Below are 16,660 nucleotides of genomic sequence, written 5' to 3' on the forward strand. Positions count from 1 at the left end.
GACCCACATGACGCCACTCCATCCCCAGAGTGATAGGCTGGTGGAGTGGTTTAACCACACCCTGGCCACCCAGCTTACCATCCTCACCAGCCAGCGGCAGTGGGATTGGGACCTCCACCTGCACCTGGTCCTGTGGGCGTACCGGTCGGCAGTGCAGGAGTCCACTCGCTGCACCCCCACGGCCCTCATGTTTGGACGCGAGCTGTGGACCTGGTGTTCAGTCCATCCCCCGAGCCAGAGGTAGAAAGGCGCGCCTGGACTGGACTACCTCCACCACCTCCAGGAGCGGCTCTGGGAGGTGCATGAGCTGGCCAGGCGGGCACTCTCCAGCGCCGGGATCCACCAAAAGCGGGCATACGACACTTGGTGCACGGGGAAGGACTTCGCTCCGGGAGCACTGGTGTGGGTGTACAGCCCGAAGCGGAGGAAAGGTCTCTCCCCCAAGCTCACCAACCAGTGGGTGGGCCTGTGCACCGTGCTGGAGCGGCTCTCCGATGTCGTCTACCGGGTGTGGCTGGTCCGGCGGAACAGAGTAGTGGTGCTCCACTGTGACCGGCTCACACCCTACCAGCCTTTAGCTGCATCAAGGGGGGAGCCTGGGGCTGAGAGCCAGCCAACGACGTCCGCCACGCCACCCAGGGATGCCGGAGGACTTCTGCCGCAGTCTCCACGCTAGCCGACGACTCCCACCGCGATGCCAGGGGGCACAGGGGAACTTCCGCAGCGGGCACCACGACAGCGGCGTCTTCCCCAACGACTCCGGGACTTTGTTGTTGGGCACTGGGGACGGTTGGGGAAGTGGGTCGGAGCCCGACCAGCATGCCCTGCGGTATGTGACTTGATGTATGTACAAAGTTGCCCACTGTGGCTGTGAGTTGTAGCGTATTTAGTTAATCCCTTCCCTTTTTCCCTTGTATGTGAGTCTGTTTGTGTTGCTAATAAATGGCTGGCTAACCAAATTTATGCAACGCTAGCGTCATTCTTCCTGAACCCCGGCGTGAACGCTACTATATATATATATATATATATATAATGTGAGTGTGTGTGTGTTTTTTATCTTCCACTTATTCAGTTTGTCTGTACAAGTAGCCTAATGTAAGTCAAAATTATGCATTGTCTTGATTTTCCTAAATAAAAATGAATTACAAAAAAACATGTTCCATAAATATATGAATCCCTCAAATAATTATTATTTTAATGGCTTAGCATTGTATACATTATTACAAAGTACTTTTATACATGGCACTCTAGGCCGCACTACACGTTATTGCTGGCCCAGTTTAATAAGCAACACGATTTTATACGATATGTAATAGGGGGTCTCTCTACCGTGTCCCTATCAACCAAGGGGTCCTTGGCCTGAAAAACATTGAAGACCTCTGCTCTACTTTATTAAAATCTCCATTTGGGCCTTCAGTCGTTTTCATACTCCTGACACGTGCTTTTATTTCTACACATCACTGTCCATATTTTAGTTTTGGATCAATGAAGACTGTTTCTTAGATTAACCGTTTTTGTTTATACAAAAGGTGGAATTAATAATCAATGTTGGAAAGCTTTGATGAGCATTATTTTCTGTATTTTATTTTATTTTGTTTCATAATTTATGATTAGATATTGACCGCATTTAGCTTAGATTTTTAAACTCCAGCTTGAAAACTATCCATACTATCGCTAAAATGATTTAGAATGTTGATTAAGGGGTTTGTGTTCATCAGCAGATGTCTTTCATATTTTGCCTTATTTTTCATAAAACACCCTCTGTCACATTGTCAGGGCAGATGTTGCAGTGGGCTTCACTGTCCTACACAAGTCAAAGCAGTTTGCATTTCACAATTGAACTTCATTATGCATTTTTTTTAAATGCATTAACACATTATCTCTAATTTAGTCCTGTTTTTAATTACAGAAAATAAAACCTGACATTAAATTTAGCTCACAGTGTCATTTTTTCCATTAATAGAATGAAAGTTATCTAAAGTGTCAGTTATAAAATCGAAAAATAGCAGCACTAAATGGAGACCAGACAAATTGCACTCACAATAAGGACAAAGCAACAGGAAGACAAGATCTGCACTGTTCAATGTGAAGGGCATAATTACTTTCCAAGACTTCACTACTATTCCACACCACTTACAGAGAGCAGATCATCTCAGAGCTCAATGTATATACACAGTCCTGATTTATGGTCTTTCTCTCAAACAGGAGAGGAGAATCACCTATCAGACCTGAGGATTGTGCTGCTGGGGGGGAGAAACAGTGGGAAGAGTTCAGCAGGAAACACCATCCTGGGCAGGGAGGAGTTTAACACTTTGAGAAGAACTGCACAGTGTGTAAAGAGACAGGGTGAAGTAGCTGGGAGGCAGCTCACTATGATCGACACACCAGGCTGGTGCACTGATTCTGTGAAAGACACTCCAGAGCTGGATAAACAGGAGATTGAGCGCAGTCTGTCTTTGTGTCCCCCGGGACCCCACGCTCTCTTCCTGGTGGTTGATGTGAGCAACTCATTCACAGAGACACACAGGAGATCAGTGGAGGAAAACATGGAGCTTCTTAGTGAGAGAGTGTGGAGACACACTATAGTGCTGTTCACCTGGGGAGACTGGCTGGGAGACACAACCATTGAGCAGCACATTGAGGCTGAAGGGAAGGCCCTCCAGTGGCTTGTAGAGAAATGTGGGAACAGGTATCATGTTCTCAACAATAAGAAGAGGGCTGATGGAACTCAGGTCACAGAGCTGCTGGAGAAGATAGACGAGATGGTGACCAGAAACAGAGGTGGATACTTCACTATACAGGAGGGTGAGGAGGAGCTGTTAGAGAAGATGTCAAAGGTGGTGGTTGACTCAGAGACGGAGGGATCCACTCTGCCAGTCGGGAAGAGGAGGTGCAGCATAGAGTTTCATCCCCCTTCTAGTGAGTTTGGTTCATAACCTTCCTACATTTCACTTCATTTACAGTGAACAGCAAAGTGTCTGCAATGAGTGAACAGCAAAAGCAGTTTAACACTTTCACTATTGTGTCAATGTAATTTATGTGCAGAACTGTAACCTTACATTGTACACTTAATGTATATATCACACACCCTTACCTTTCCTGGATGGCCATGCTGCTTTCTAAGGGGAAGTAGGAGAAACTGAATACTGCACTTTATTAAAGACAGGCTTGTGGCCATTTAACCTGATGTAATAACCAGGAACAGGGACAGGGCTTCCTGGATCAAATTTTCAATATCACAAATAGATCTGTGAATGACGAGGGCCTCTTGCACAATGATTGTTATTATTCAATGGCTTATAGAACAGGCATTAAAGTGTAACAGTGCTCTTGTTGTTGTTGTTGTTGTTGTGTTGCAGTGAGTGAAGGGTTTTCAGGCACCTCAGAAGCAAGTTGCTCTGAACAGGATGAATCAGCTCATAAACGCGTCAGAGGGAAGGTGTCATTGGAGCTGAAAAAGAAGCATCCAGAGAGAGCAGCATCATCTGGATATGAAACAGGGAGCTCTCTACCAAGTGAGGCAGAGAAGTGAGACTGGAGGAGGACAGTGAAGGAGACACTCCAGAGTAACACTGCTCTGCACTGCCACCGTGTGGTAGTCTTTAGATCTGCTACAGATACTGTTGAATACAAAAACTTCAAAGCATCCCTAACTTTAACCTCACCCTCCCCACTACACTTTACCTTGAATAGTGAATGTCAGATTGCTTTAATACATTATTTTGCGTTATTTTATTGTACATATGCATTTTCGCATTTTGAAAATTTAGTGCTAAAAATGGCAAAGCAATTCATAAAAAGATTATAAACAAACATTTTCATGCTAATCCCAAATGCCATAACCCTTTCAGTGTTTGTGAAAGTTAATGTCTGTTCTAATAGATATTTGGCTATGGCTTGTAATTAAGTAGTGAGAACAGTACAATGTTAAAGCCATGGTCCAATAGCTACCGAGGCACAAGATTTAAAAAAAAAAAAAAAAAAAAGCATTTGAGATGGCTTATGAATGCGATTCAAAACATTGTGCCCTGGTGTCTTATGGCAAATTGCTTTGACTTTGTGCTGTTTTTACCATTTCAATTTACAAGATGTAGCCAACTTTTATTATGATATTTGGCTTTAGTCCAAAAAGTACCTTTTTGAATTTCTTAAATACTTACACCTTTCCGAAAGCACTGCTGCTCTCCTTATGTCAGGGCACAGGCACAGACTCAGATGCAGACCAGGCAGGTACAGGTTCCAAGGGGGTTTTATTGGAATCACAAGACAAGTTTGTAGGGGCAGTACAGGTCAAAAATACAAAAACCAGGAAGGCAAGTCCGAAGCAGAAACACACCAGAAGCTGGGATCAAAGACAGGAACAGGCTGGGACAAAACCAGGTAGGCAGGCAGATCAGGCGACCAGGACAGGACAGCAGGCAGGGACAAGGTTGCAAGTCAGGCAGAAGTCAGTACAGGCGCAATAACACAAGTAACAAGGCAGGGCCATAACAGAGAAACCACTGAGATAAACTAGCAACAAGACAGAGGCAAGCAGGGTATATATAGGGCTGGGCTGACGAGGAGATGGGATGCAGGCGGACAGGTAGGCAGGTGGAGGCATTCAGGAAATCAGGTGGGTGGGGACAGGGCGGAGAGCGGGGCAGGGCCGGAACACATGGGAACTGTAAACAAAAGCACATGGACGACACTGACAGACAGGGAGAAATGCCAAAACAACGGCTAGGGGGCCGAAGTACTGACAACTTACCCCTCTTTCTTTGTTGATCTGTATTCTGTAGGATGCAAATACATTCCAATATGCTCTGCATCAAAATGACTCATTTCCTATTCATTACTGTTAGTGATATTTTTTACCATTAAAAAAAAATATTAAGAGAGGACTTCTCCAAACAAATATATGCTGTTCTTGCATTGCTAAATGTGGAAATAAATAATATTTTCCTACTGCATTTGTGGTGATATCTCAAACATGTGCTTTGTGCTGCACAAAGGTAATATTTCCAAAATGAGAGGTTACTCCAAAAGCCTCAAGCTCTCATTTGGGGATTTGGAAACGAGACACTCCCAGCGTTAAGCACCATTCCAGTCTGTAGTCATCAGTATGAAGTGGCTCAACATCAGCCCTGAGAAAAGCCTGTGATGAAGGGAAAATCTACAGGAGCCCAGAAAGGACATCGCAGAAACCACTGCAAGCATCTTACAAACCCCCTCAAATGACTAAGATCTCGAAGAGCTCTAGAAGAACTTACCCTCATACTCCACTGATCTGAGATCAGAGACTAGCAGGTCATATGCTAATCAAGAACTACAAGAGTTAAAAAAAAACACCTCCACGCAGTTATTGCTTTCATATTTAAGATGATAAATAAGACAGAAACTGCCTCAGCAACAGTATTCAACAGTCTCAGCAATTGGGCACAAATTGGGCACACATTCGTATTCAAAGAAATTATTTTGGGTCAGACTTAATATTACCCCGCTGTTTCACTGAAAATGCATTCACTCAGCATTTAACAACATTTGAATACCTTTAGTGTCTCAGAATAAATGTCTTTTATGTAAAAAAATAAATGAAATGTAAAAATAAATGAGAAGTGAAGTGTAGATACTAATTAACATTTAAGTCAATCAACACTGAATTCCTCCACATTCATCTGCTGGAATTAATGAAACTCTGCTGTATCCTGTAACTGTGTAACAGTGGACACAAACATGCGTGGATAGCTGCAATCATTTCAGAATGCATATTAGTTTCCATAACTTGCATGAAGGGAAAAATATCCACATATCGTTTGGGAAAGTTTTAGCTTAGTTGCTATGTATGTAGACTCCTCTACACCAGAAAGCTAGTGTGCTTTCATTTCATTTTTTTAAGTTTTCCTTACCTCTAGCTGGTATTTCCTCACATATATGACAGCAGGACTGCACTCCCTGTCATATTGTGCAACCATGCAAACACTGTTGTCTCACGTGGGAGTTGATCATTTTTGTACGATAGCAGCAATGACCAGTGGGTGGCACTGTTTGAGAAATTTTTGTGGAAATCTGAGGTGATGATCTATAACACAGCAAAGCTCTCTCTAAACCCACGTGTTTCAGCCCTAACCTGATGTGACTGCATCTGCTTGAAGCAGAAGATGTGTCAGGTTCACTGGCAGAAAACTCATCATCTAAAAAATGTGTCAGTGTTTGACCTGATTTAATTCCAATATGCTTATCCACCACCACAATCACATTGTGAAAGAAGCATAACAGTACAAAGAGGTGTAACAGGTGTGTGAAATGGCCTGAAGGAGTGTACCATTGTGCAGCACTCTAATGTTGTCAAACATAATTTTTTGTAACATGGCGTGACAGTGTATAACACAGCGTGGCAGAGTATGAGAGGGTGTTACAGAGTATAGCATACCATAACAGCCAGCAGAGGGTATAAGAGGGTATAACAGGGTTTAGCAGAGTGGGATAGGGTATAAAAGGGTGTGTCAGTGTGTGATAGAGTATAATTGGTTTGGTGGAGTGGGGCAGGGTATAATAGGGTTTGGCGGAGTGTGATGGGGTATAACAGGGTTTGGTGGAGTGTGATAGGGTATAACAGGGTTTGGTGGAGTGTGATAGGGTATAACAGGGTTTGGTGGAGTGGGGCAGGGTATAATAGGGTGTGGCAGAGTGTTATTGGGTATAATAGAGTTTGGTGGAGTGTGATAGGATGTAACAGGGTGTAATAGGTTATAAGAGGGCGTGATGGGGTGTGGCATTATGTGGTTGTGCTGGTCCTGGTAGAGCTGAGGCAGAGGGATGAGATGGTGAGGAGGACTTCAATGGCCCAGACCCCCCAGCTTCTGGCCCTGGGTCAGCACCAGCTAAAGGGCCTCCCAGCCCAGCTCCAGCTCTGCTTTATGGAGTGGTGAGTTCCTGCTGTCTCTCTCCCTCTCTCTACTCCTCTGTTCTCTCCTTTCCTGCTCTCACTCATTAACATCTTGTTGTGTGGTTTCACAGCTCAGTCTGAGGGTCTACGCTTCTGTATGTGTGTGTGTGTGTGTGTGTGTGTGTGTGTGTGTGTGCCCGCACATGTGGGTAATTATGATGTATGCGCGTGTGTCTGTACGCATGGATATTCGCACTTGTGTGTGGGCATTTGCACTTGTGATCCCCTGTATCTCAGTGCATAACTTTAACATTTTGCACCCAGGTCACACTTGCTCCCTCACCTACCCTGTAGCAATCCAGCAGCACCCCCTGAAACGGTGTCTCTGGAGGCCGGGCAGTATATGGGCCACCTGTCCCTGCCCTGGGCCCCCCGACCCGCCAGCGTGCCCTCTGTATACTTACCTAGGACAGGTGAGCAGATGCAGCACCACACTACAGCAAAGATTTGTGGACTGCAGTACATTACACAGACTGGGCTGCTGTCTGCTGTCAGCAATCAGCAATCCATTCTGAATCGACTAGGGTGCTTTGCTCAATGTAAACAGAGTGGCTCATTAACCCAGAAGCTGATGGATCACATTCTCTGCTATCATAAAACGGCTATGCTGCACAGCCCAGAGAGGTTTTTTATATATGTCCAAACTGATGGCACAGCTTGCCAGCTTGACTTGAAGCATCAATGTGAACAGGGTGGAATAGGGATTCAAAGACAACCGCAGGGTAATGTGTAGTGAATTTCAGCGTTCAAACGATTCACTTTGCAGAACTGGTGTCTTCACGACTGTCAATCACAGCGATACAATGTGTAAACGTTTTCTTAAATACTCATTTGCACAGCAATAGTATATTTATGGAAGAGAATAGTGATGCTGTGCTCTGTCTATCAGGAGTGGAGGGGAGTCACCCCTGTATTTACTGTGCTGTACATCTCTCCACCCCGCCCAGCCTCGAACCCAGGTCTATGGAGTATCAACCATGGAATATGTGTATATATGTAAACATATATATATATATATATATATATATATATATATATATATATATATATATATATATATGAATAGTTTGCAGCCAACTGTTAACACGGGCAACTGACATTGTTCAGTTTAATTTTTAAGTATTCCTACTGCTGTCAGGGATGGACTCTTTTAGTTCTCTCTCTTTTTTTCTTTTCTTTGGAGGTGGGGGGTGTTACGTCCACTCTCACAAACGACAGTGCTGCTGTTATTCTACTGTTTTACGACAGTGTCACGTTTTCTTTACGTTGCCTGTAACGGATTACGACATCCCGCCTGTGAAATGAGAGCGGTCTCATGTTAAGCCAGTTTGTGGCCTCCGTCATTCCCATACATAACAGAGGCAATAATCTGGGCTGTGTTTTGCGAGTTAAAACATCACGTGAGACTGGAACATCACTGCATTGCGTTGATGTAGTTTTCCTATAGACATGCATGTCCTAAATTGTTCTCATTTGTCATATCCCAACTTTTTTCAGCAGAAACCTATTTTGAAAATTGTACCAGTTTTTGCATATTGCACCTGGTGGAGCTGTTTCAGGTGTGCAGGAAATTGATAAACGCCATTCACCTAAATTTGCAGTTTGCCAAATTTGGAATTACCACTGAAGGAAAGGTTTCTCTCCCCCATGGTGCATTTTTGTCTTTATATCAATCCCCCTACTTTGGGTAAAAACTCTGTTCCGTTTTCTAACGCATCAGTCATATCACTAACTCACTGCCGGTTCATGTAAACGACAAACTGAAATCAGAATAACTTAATTAGATGAAATTAGAATAACTTAACAGGCTATTACTGACTGCCAGTGAAATATAAAAACCAAGTTGGGATTGGGAAGAAAATCGATTTCGTGTCGCCTCACCTTTTTGTTTATGATCAGTGACTGAATTTTCTGCAGTCAGGAGTCTGACCTGTCTCTCCCTCTCTGATGAATAAAGTTAATGCAACAAACGGATGGAAAGCACTGCATTTAAAGTATCCGCTACATTGTAAAATGTGGAAAACGGTAAAAATAAAGAAAAAACCCTTCAATGAGTAGGTGTGTCCAAACTTGACTGGTTCTGTAGATATTTATTCTGTAAACTAGGGCCGTAATTATAATATATATACACCAGTATTCAAATATGCTCACCCCCCCCCCCAGTATTCAAATATGCTCAAAATGCCCCCCCGCCCCCCCCCCCAATATATTGATATAAAAAAATCTACATTAAAAAAAAAATGTTGCTATGCTACGACAAGCACTCACGCACCGCTGTCCAAAATAATCATTAGCAAATGTAATCACAATCATAACTAAACTTAACAAATTGCCTTTATTATTACTACCGGTTCTGGTATTATGTTGTACTGCAGTTCTGCGTGTGGTTTGTCCAAGTGGTGTTGCCGTACCCCAGCAGAAGCCATTGCTCGACTTCTGTTGGTAGGTACAATCAATGTCAAACACTGTACTGTCTCTCTGTTTCATTACCATACATGTCAACCCCTTCAGATGCCCACCTGTATCACCCTCTGGAAACATCCATAAAATCCATAGAAAATCCTTAGGATCTATACATCGCAACAAAATGAATTAGACATTAACACTTTATTAACAAATCAACAATGTTTCCATGTAAACTTATGAGTAGCACTACAACACTAAATAACTGACTTCACTCAGCTATTGCTTGAAGTTGTCTACTGCACTAGGATCATGTCACACCATGGGTCATCTCTGTATATGAAATAATATGTCTACAGTAATGATTCTGTGCACCTACAAATTAAAAAAAAATTGTAAAGGTAATGTGTCCAATTTGGGGAAAACCATATAATTCTATGGAGTAGGCTAGTAATGTTACCTAGCGTTAGCAGCTAGGTATCATTTTAGCCACACATCAACGGATCCCTAATAATAGTAATAGCCAGGAGTTGTGCTGTCAGGTTAATAAGAAACGAAATCCCAATGTGCAAGTTTTATGTTTTATCTAAAGCTAGAGACCAATGCCGTAGCCATGGAGTCAAAACTGGGGGGGAACAAATTTGCCGGGGGGTCTGGGGTACCCCCCCCTCTCCAAAAAAAATTTCAAAATTGTAAAATTTGAAAACTCATTTCCTGCCATTCTAAATATTTAAAAATTAACTAACACATGGGATGAACTTTTTTTTTTTATAATAATGTCTAATAGTGTATTGTATCACACTGCTCTGTCTTTTCGTTTTTTACCTTTTCATGTTTCATTGTATGTGATGGCAGAAATCACGGATTAATAAAGTACAACCATAACCATAATCATTTAAAGAGAAATCTATGCATTGGCCAAGGTTTAGCAAATTGTTGTTTTTATTTTATTTGCTGCAGGTGGTGACTGAGGCTAGGAATTACGCGGAGCAACACGGAGTGAGATAACACCAGCTCTGGCAGCAGGGGTCGCTGTGCACATGGCCCAGGTGGCAGTACCAGCCACATGGACATAACAGCACCTGAGCACACCTGCTCAGCCCTCCCAGAGAGCCACCTGTACCCCGCCCCCTGTGCCCCTCCCACGACCTGCTGCACGCGGGCCATCCAGGACCAGGAAGTGGACCCCCACCTCCAGGTGAGTTTGGCTGACATGAGAAAAAGCCCTGCCTCATAGAGTCAGGGCAGCGTGTGGAACAGCAGAGAGAGCGCCGGACTTCGGGCCTGAAAGCTGTGCTGTAGTGAGTAGCAGTGTGTGCAGCTGTGTGCAGTAGTGGTCACAGTGCTGGGCTCTGTGGGCAGGACAGGAATGTTTTACCCTTCAGTGAGGAAAGTTATCTAAACTGCTCCAGTAAAACACAGCGGTGCAAACAAGCTACAGGATGTGATGAAATTTGCAGAAGTCTTTCTGAAGGTGGGGGGTGGCTATGGTAATTGTATAGATAACACACCCGGCACAACAAAGTTCATCTCTGACACTTTGTGTCAAAATGAGTCAGTGCGTAACAAAACGTGCACTCAGCAAAACAGCAAAATCTTCTATCAATACTACTGTATCACTATAAAATGCATAACATTTATTTAACATTGAATAAGTCATTGTCATTTACCAAATTCTCTTACCCAGAGCAACTTACACAGGTTACAATTCTTATATGTTATCCATTTGCACATCTACATATATACTGAGGCAACTCTGGTTTGAGTACCTTGCCTAAAGATACAGCAGCAGGGCCCCAGCAGGGAATTGAACCAACAACCTTTCAGTTACAAGCCTTGCTCCTTACCACTGTGCTACACTGCCACCCCATAATGGTCAATGCATTTTACAGCTGATTTAATTAATTCATTAATTTAATTAATTAATAGGCTAATTAATGATCTGCTGATTTAATAGTTTTTTTCCTTGAAGTGCAGAGTGTGGGCGGAGCATGCTAATTCTGGCAGGGGGGTTACCATGGCAGCTACACTCTGATTCATTCATGTTTATTCTGTGACGCGTTTGCCCAGGGCAATTGAACCGCCGCAGGAGTTAAAAAGCCAAGATTCTTTGCCACTTCTGAATCTGAATCTGAATCATAATCTGAATCAGTGTCTATCTGTTCTGCAGTGCTAGATGAATTCCTGTTCTTCCACCACAAACAGAATTTCTGCTCACTCAGTATCTGATTAACAGCACTAATATCAAACGCATATTAGGCTGTGGCCTTGGTGTGCTCTGCAGTGACACTGTACCATGCGTTACTCCACAGGGCTGAAATGTCTCCCTGTTGCCCCCTGCAGGTGCTTCACCATCTCTGCAGCACATTTTACACAATGAATGCCACCTGCCACCAGCACCGCCCTGCAGGAAGGAGGAGAGAAGGCGGGAGGCTGTATGTCTCAGATTTACACACAACTACACTGAGACTCTGGAGAAAAATCCCATCCTCAATCAAATAACAATGAACCCCCCCCGGTGGAAACTGTGAGCCACTGCAACCTGGATGAATGGAGCTAGAAGGACAGTGTATATGTGTATATCAGCACTGCCAGAGTGATTGACAAATACTTACAACGTGGAAGCCATTGAAAATGTTTCCCAAAAATCTCCTTGAGATCAGCTGACATCAATCAATAGGGGAACGGAAAACTGTCATGAGCCTTATACATTTACATTGGTATCATTTAGTAGATGCTCATATCCAGAGTGTTGTACATAGGTTATAGTTTGGACATGTTATCCATTTATACATTAATATTGGATATTTACAGTGGCGATTCTAGGTTAAGTACCTTGCCCAGGGGTACAGCAGCAGTGCCCCAGCAGGGAATTGAACCAGCAAACCAAATCGAACCACTGCCTCTATCCTGTACAGAGGTCTTCATTGGTCTCAGTGCCTCAGAGTGACTGCCTGGTGCACTGCAGTACTGCCTGAACATGGAGTAACTGTATGAAATGCTCTCCTCTTCACTTCAATGTATCTTTTATGCAGGTTTTTTCTGCTGGTGTCTTTCAGTGGCAGTGTAGTTTATTCTGCTGTTTGTCTCAAGTGCCAGTTCCATTTTGTCTGCCTTGGCATGAACTCAACAACAGAGTAAAATGTACTTATTTATGTGCTTGTGTGTATATGAAGAATTCCCTAACAGACCTTGACATTCAAACACTCAAATCGACCTAATGGTTTTTGACCTGCTGCTCACTCGTATTGCTTCGGTATTTAGCACCACCGTCTGCGATACTATGTTGGGAACCCCGGATTTGAGAGATGAAATATGGAACATTCATTACATTACACTCATTTAGCAGAAGCTCTTATCCAGAGCAACTTACAGCACAAAAGAACAGCACTGTATCCATTCAGGGTGAATGAGCAACAGTGTCAAGCCAGGCTAACAACACTCCCAAACAAGTGAGTGTAAGCATAACACTATTCAAACCCTAACACATGATTAGACAAGCATACTACCATACTTCAGTCACTAGATCACAGAATCCAAAACATATTACAACACTACATGTAAAATAAACAGAAAGTACTACAAGTAGCAGATGTTGGGGGTTGGAGATTGAGGTGGAATCGAGATGCAGTCTGAAGAGGTGGGTCCTCAGTGTGTTGGAAAATGGCCAGGGTTTCCCCTGTTCTGACTCCCGTGGGGAGTTCATTCCACCAATGAGGGACCGGTACAGACAGGGGTCGTGTCTGAGAGGAGCGACTGCATCAGGATGGGACAGTCAGTTACCCCGGGGTTGCAGAGCGTAGTGTTCTTGGTGGAGCATATGGTTTGAAGAGCGATTGTAGGTGTGAGGGGGCTGTCCCATTCACTGTCCTTCATGCCAGCCAAAGTTTTGAAGTTGATGTAAACAATAACAGGATGTGAGGTGAGGAGGGGTGAAACTTGATTATGTTTGGGGTGTTTGGGGACAAGCAGAGAGAGAGTTACAGTAATCCAGGCATGAGAGGACCAGGGCCTGAACTAGGAGCTGCATATATGAATACACAGTGAGGTAGGGGCAGATCCTTCGGATGTTGTACAAAATGAATCTGCACGTCCAATACACCGCTGCAACCTGTGAGGAGAAGGACAGTTTGCTATCAAGTATTTACAGCAAGGCTTTTGAGAGTGCTATTGGTGAAAAAGCTTGTAGAGTCGAGGCTGAGGGAGAGGCCTTGAAACAGGGAGGACCTGACAGGACCACAGAAAACATGCATAAAATGTGTCAGGTTCAATGAAGCATCAGCCTTCTGTACAGCCTTCATCCTTCAACAATTACCTTTATTGAGCATTGTTTGCTCAGTTGAGTCACCTAAATGATTTGAGGCACTGACATGCTGTCTAACCAAACTTTCAGTTTTACAAGCTAATGCACTATTACTGGGACATGGAAAAGGTTTACATTACTTTCTGTTTTCTGATAAATTACTCTTGTGCTTGTAGTGATCTTCTCTTTATGGAACAGGTAACCAGTCTCAAAGTGTCCAAAGTGTCTTTTTTAAATGATGGCTGGGTCCTTAGGAAGCAGAATTCTCACATAAGACAGAAGGCTGAGGCCACAGAGCTTGAGAGCTTCATACTCAAGCTTGACTGACAGTCCTGTTCAGGGTTCAAAGGTTTTTAGCTGCTTAAATATTTAAATATATATTTAATACATATTTAAATGAAGCAACAAGTGAGTGAAGTCTGATGAACATGCATAAAGTGGAACATGCATAAAAGGCACACTCAATGAAACGTGGGACACAAACACTTTCAATTTCACTTCCTCCATTTGCGTTAAGAACACAGACTCTGACTGAAGAGACTCCATTTTGTGAGATTGTCTGTGAGTGTTACAGACTGCAGTGCCTTTACAGAGAGCTGCTGCATGCTGGGAAGACTAGGACCAGGGAGAGAGGTGCTGTTTCAGTGAGGCATGTGTGGAAATTTTTTTCTGTATCTTTTAGCCAATGACTGGCAGTTGAAACTAACAGTCTGGAAGGTTTTAGAGTGACTGAAGAGGCCTTGAATATAGAATCCATATTTGGGCAGATATCTGACACAGAAGCCCTTAAAAAGTACAGAGAAGGGTAATAACACAGCTATCAAGCATAAAAGTTATGAATAGAGAAAAGTTTTTAGCCTTTTCAAAAATGAGAGACTAGGCACATTTAACTTTTTTACATTTTAAAATGGATAAATAAGTAAGAATTTTTTTTTTAAAATCAACGAATTTGTCATAAAAACAAGAGGGCAAAGGTGGAAATTAGTTAGACATGAATTTCACACTGACACAAGCAGGAATTCTTTCACTCAGAGAGTCATATATGCAGGCAATGGAAAGCAACTATATCCTTTGCCACAATGGTCAGGAACCACATCAGTGGAACAAATTGGCTTTGTTCTGCAGGTTGGGAGGGTGGATAGGTTGGCCAGGGTCCCTTCATCGCACCACTTTTTAAGCTCTGGGACTTGTGTGGTCATGTATGAATTACTCAGATAGCATTAGGTGGATGTGTATATCATGACAGCATTTATCTCCTGGTGCACCGTGGGGCTTGTAACTGTAATGATACTGTCATTAAATACACATTCAGTCAGAATATGTTCTGAAATTATCATGACTTTGTCAGATGATGGTGGAATGAAACTTGTTTGGTGTTCAGCAAAACTGTCGACATGTTTTCATGCACGTCTACCTGACCACAGAAGGAAACAGGAAGCAGACATTTAGAGCACAGCTTTGTATTTGACAGCGCCATCGTCTCTCTGAAATGTTTCACTGTTTTAAATACATCAGGATACAATCCACTGATGTAAATGCAAATGTATTGCATGTCATATGCTCATAGAGTCAGCAGGAGAAACTCAGATCCCCATGTCTACATCTACAGCGAAATTGTTTGCTTATAGAAACAAGCAGCTTCTTCCTTTTTAGACGTATTGGTTGGACTGGAGCAGCATAGAGCTGATGGTTCAGGATTGCCTACGAGTGTTATCTTGAGGACACGTTCACTGCACTTGACAATGCTGTGGCATGACTTAAGGGCCCTTAGTGACAGTAGGACACCAACACCTCCAGCTGTGCCATTTTTGCAATTTTTCCATGCTGATGATATTATCAATGTAAAACCATTGAACTTTAGTTGTAAGAGGTCTTCACGATGAAAACAGCGATGTTCTTGCATGCAAATGATGTTGATTCCATAGAGTTCTGTGAGATATGCCATCTCAGACTCCTAAGGGATTGTTGCTGGAGTATGGGTGCTGAAAGTGTTTGCTGTGAAAGGCAGCTTGCGGCTGATGAATTTCTCCAAACCATCCTTCTCAACATCAGGACCAGACTGTCCCAAAGGCTTAAGGACCAGTCCGTCACTCTTATTGGCTAAACCCAAAGGCGACTTGGTTGGCTTGGACAGAGGCTTTAACTCTGGTGCTGCTTTGCTGTGACTTCATATCTTGTCGACTTACTATGTGAAACTGAGGACGCAACTCCTTCAGGGACCCCTTTCTGTCGGGTTGGTCCCCTAGCCTTTGGTATTGACTGGGTTGAGCTGCAAGGCAGCAGCATTATTTGAGCAGTAGCTGGGGTAGGGATTGGTATAGGGCCAGGGCGTGTCCAAACACCAGTGGGCCACACACCAAATACCTATTGCAGGGTCCCTACTCCTCTGGCAACCTTGCCCAAAAATATACTGTTTTACAAAGCTGCAAAAAGAATTGATTGTGTCTGTTAATTTAATGAAAGCCAGAGCAGTTGTACAACCTTTTAATTTCATGTTTTGTAATCTTAGCATTGTCTTTGACACTTTGTTTTTCTCCACCTCCAGCAGATTGTAATCACCTTACTCACGTACTTACTGGTCTCACTCACCTGTACTCAGGTACTTACTGCTGTAACGTCACTTCATATTACTGTATACAGACTGTACTCACCTGTAAACAGGTACCTACATAGTGACTACTTTAGATTTATAATACATAAAGTATATTTCATATGTGGCCCTATAGGGTGTTAACAGTGTGAACTATGATAGTCAGAGGCAGTAAGAAGCTAAGCCATAAAACCAGAAACTTTATGAGTTTACCATGAGCATTTTATAGCATTAAAGACGTATGCAGATTAACTTGTTCTCATATCAAATGACAGATTCACTGGAACATTCAGTAAGCAGCTACAGAGAAGAGAATTACATTGAAAATAAACAGTTCACACTATGCTGTGATACTGATAGAGGAGAATATGTGAGCACTGGGCAGAGAAGGAACCCAGAGTCTGTGCAGAAACTCTGGGACAGGTGAGTACAGCCT

The sequence above is a fragment of the Megalops cyprinoides genome, chromosome 2 (genome assembly GCF_013368585.1).
Source record: "Megalops cyprinoides isolate fMegCyp1 chromosome 2, fMegCyp1.pri, whole genome shotgun sequence".
Classification (NCBI taxonomy): Eukaryota; Metazoa; Chordata; class Actinopteri; order Elopiformes; family Megalopidae; genus Megalops; species Megalops cyprinoides.